This window comes from Chrysochloris asiatica, unplaced genomic scaffold, assembly GCF_000296735.1.
Source record: "Chrysochloris asiatica unplaced genomic scaffold, ChrAsi1.0 scaffold00209, whole genome shotgun sequence".
NCBI classification, from domain to species: domain Eukaryota; kingdom Metazoa; phylum Chordata; class Mammalia; order Afrosoricida; family Chrysochloridae; genus Chrysochloris; species Chrysochloris asiatica.
The window spans coordinates 2,880,603-2,884,578 of record NW_006408727.1 but is presented as its reverse complement, the minus strand read 5'-3'; the positions used below and the strand labels follow the sequence as shown (position 1 = coordinate 2,884,578).

The following is a 3,976-nucleotide window of genomic DNA, read 5'->3' as shown; positions in this document are numbered from 1 at the left end:
ATACATATATATATATATATATATATTTAGAGAGAGAGAGAGTCCTAGTGTGGCACCATAGGTTAAATACTCAACTTCAGGGTCTGTTTGAACCATAAGGTCAGCAGTTCAAGCTCACCAGCCACTCCTCGGAAACCTTATACAGGGTCTCTATGGGTCAGAACCAACTCGATGGCACTTAACAACAACAACAATGTATATGTACATATATATGTAGTCCTGGTGTGACACTGCACAATAAGCACTCGACCACAAGATCGGTTTGAACAGCAAACTCCCCAGTCACTTCTCAGAAATGCTATACAGGGTTGCTATGATATGAGTTAGAACCGACTGCATATATATATGCAGGAAAAGATGAGGCTTTCCGCTCCTGCAAAAAGATTAAAAAGCCTCAGAAACCCCATGCAGGGTTGCTATGAGTGAAAACCAACTCCATGGCACTTATCAGCAATAACAGTATGTATGTATGTATATACTGACACAGGGGCAGCAACAATTGTCAAACATATCAACAACTATGAGTGTGACACAGGACCAGGCCGCGTTTTGTCCTGTTATACATAGGATCACTATGAACTGGAACCAACAGGTAGGCGCTGAACACCACCACCACACATATGTATATAATTATATGTGTAGACTCCCGTAAAGATTTACACCCTCGGAAACCCTGTACGGGGTCACTATGGGTCAGAACCGACTCAATGGCACTTAACAACAACAACAACAAATACATATATATATGGAATCCTGGTGTGGTGTTGTACAATCAGCACTGCACTGCTAACCACCAGGCTATTGGTTCAAACACACCAGACATCCTTGGAAACCCATGCACTATGGGTTGTTATGAGTCAGAACTGACTTGACAGCACTTAACAAAGACAACGCACACATACATAGTAGTTGTGTGCTGTTGTGCCGTTGAATCAGTTCTGACTCATAGTGACTCTGTATAGGGTTTCTGAGCCTGTAAACCTTCATGGGAGAAAAAAGCCATCTTTCTCTTGAAGAGCGGCTGGTAGATTTGAACTACTGATCTTGTGATTAGCAGCTCAGCTCATAACCCACTATGCTACTATATAAATAAATAAATATATATATACATGTTGGGAGTCCTGGTGTGGCACTGTGGTTAATGTGCTGGACTGCAAGTTCAGTTTGAATTGCAAGATCGGTGGTTCAGTCTCTCCAACTGTTCCTCAGAAACTCTAGACAGCGTTGCTCTGAGTCAGAACTGACTCAACGGCATTTAATATAACAGCAACATACATATGTTGGTAAAATGACTCAAGGGTGAGGTTAGCCAAATATTTAATGACAGCATTTTTATACAAAGAGAACCATAGAATTTTCTTAAAATATCATTTCAAATTTTTCCATTAGGAATGCTCATAACAATCATTCATTGGAATATCTTCATTTTACTAATGAGAATACTAAGGGTAAGTAACTTGGTATTTTCCTCCTCTTGTTTATGCTGCATAAAACAAAGGTATAACAAAGATGAAATGGAAAACAATGAAGCCAGAGCTCTCCTCCAGAGAAGAGGCAGCTAGTTCAAGGTCAGCTCAGTGTGTCAGTCCTGCTTTGCTTAATACTTGCAAAATCTAACAAGGAAGGGCTGCCCTATCCTTGGTGTGAAGAAAATCTGTCTTCTTATATGCTGTAGTACCCATTATTTGATACAATAACCTATAGTACTGCATTACAGGGCAGAGAGATGTTAAAAGGGACAAAGTCATCTCTTGGTTCCAGTAGACAGAATATGTGTATTCCATCTCATTTTGAAAGTTCTCACAGAATAACAAAAGATTTCTTGAAGCAAGATAGTGTGAATCTTTTGCCACATAGCCATTCAACTAAACTATACACACTGTTCTCCTTTTGGATAGTGGTATTAAGGCAGAGTATATAGATGTTGTTGTTGTTGTTGTTGTGTGCCGTGGAGTCGGTTCCGACTCATAGCGACCCTGCACAGGGTTTCCGAGGCTGTTAATCTTTACGGGAGCAGAATGCCTCGTCTTTCTCCCGCGGAACCGCTGGTAGTTTCGAACTGCTGACCTTACGGTTCGCAGCCCGATTCGTAACCACTACGCTACCAGAGCTCCTTAGATAGGACACTTAAATGGAAGGCAGAATTATTTTTGAAAATCAATATGATACAGTGAAAGTTTCACGAGTAGTCTAAATGCTGCCACTAAGAAAACTATCATTTGTTGGGTGCTTACAGTAGGACAGGCACCTGCTCTTGAAACTTCCAGGACATTATTGCCTTTAATCTTTATAATAATATGGTGTCTTAAGCCGAAACCCACTGTGACAAAGTCAATTCCAATTCACAACAACCCTCAGCTGTAAATCTTCTCTCCTATAGTAGCTGGTGGGTTTGAACTGCTGACCTTGCAGTTAGAAGTCTAGTGCTTATCCTACAGCTTCATAAGATCTCCAATGTGGTGCTTTTTTGATGTTGTTAAGTGCCACCAAGTCAGTTCAGAATCATGGTGACTCTGTATAGGGCCTCAAGGAGTGGCTGGTGAGTTTGAACCACTAACCTTGTGATTCAGACCGATTTTGCAGTTCAGTGTTTATCTTACAATGCCACACCAGGATTCCAATGTCATGTCTTAGAAGGTGGCTATAAATTTTCCCATGTTATAGATGCAATCAATAACTGGCTCAAAGCAATATTACGGTAAGTGGAGAAAAGATTGAAATGGTCAAGGAGTTCATTTTATTTCAGTCCATAATCAACACCCATGGAAGCGGTAGTCAAAAAATCAAGTCATGCATTGCATGGGGCAAATATGTTGCAGAAGATCTCTTTGTTATAAAGCAAAAATGTCACCTTGATGACTAAGGTGTGCCTCACCCATGACATGGTATTTTCCATTACCTCATATGCATGGGAAAGATGGACAGTGAATAAAAAGCACTGAAGAAGAACATATGCCTTTGAAATAGTGTTGGTGAAGACTATTGAGTATACCATGGACTGTCAGAAAGAACAAACAAAACTGTCTTTGAAGAAACATAGCCAGAATGTTCTTTAAAAACAAAGATGCAGACTTCTTCTTAGGTATTTTGGACATGTTATCAGAAGGGACCAGTCCTTGGAGAAGGACACAATTAATTCTTGATAGAGGTTCAGTGAAAAAGAGGAAAACCTCAACAAGATAGATCAACGGTGGCTGCAACAATGGGCTCAAAGATAACAGTGTGAGCATGGGTAGGACCGGGCAGTGCTTCATTCTGTTGCTATGAGGTGGAACCAACTCAATGGCACCAAACAACGATAACAACAACAACACGATTAATAAAGATTCCTGGTGGCCCAGTGGCTAAGCACTTGGCTGTTAACCAAAGGTCGGCGATATGAATCCACCAGTCACTCTGTGGGAGAGAGGTCAGGCAATCCACTTCCATTAAGATTGACAACTTGGAAAACCATGAGGAGCAATTCTATTCTATTCAATAGGGTTGCGTGACTCATCCAAGGTTATTAACAGGATCGAATACACATTATCCTTTCCAGGATCCATGACATTACACTTGGTTCTTCATTGTGTACAGCACTTATAATTAAAGAAAATGTTTCACTGATTGAATTCGTATTTAAATTTTTAATAGGTCAAACAGAATGAGATAGTCCACATGGAAGCTGTAAGTATGAGGGGGCTTCAGAAAGTTCATGGAAATATGGAATTCAAAGATAATGGAATTTTATCACGAACTTTTAGAAAATTCCTTGTACTTGTATCTAGTAAGAATGTTCAATTTCTCTATGTTTATAGAAGGAACTTGGGGGGTGCAAATGGTTTGGGAATGGCTGCTCACCTAAATGTTGGGGGCTCAAATCTACCTAATAGCTCCGCCAAAGGAAGACCTTGCAAAACCAAGAAAATCTATGTAGCTCAGTTCTATTCTGTTATACGTGGACCTCCATGAATCATATATATATATATATATATAT

At 40.1% G+C, this 3,976-nt stretch overlaps 1 protein-coding gene across 1 annotated transcript in view; it reads right to left on the bottom strand.

Moving 5' to 3' along the window:
- CORIN (corin, serine peptidase) overlaps positions 1 to 3,976 on the bottom strand; it is a 342,333-nt gene that overhangs the window by 6,486 nt on the left and 331,871 nt on the right. The gene's annotated exons all lie outside the window — the stretch shown is intronic.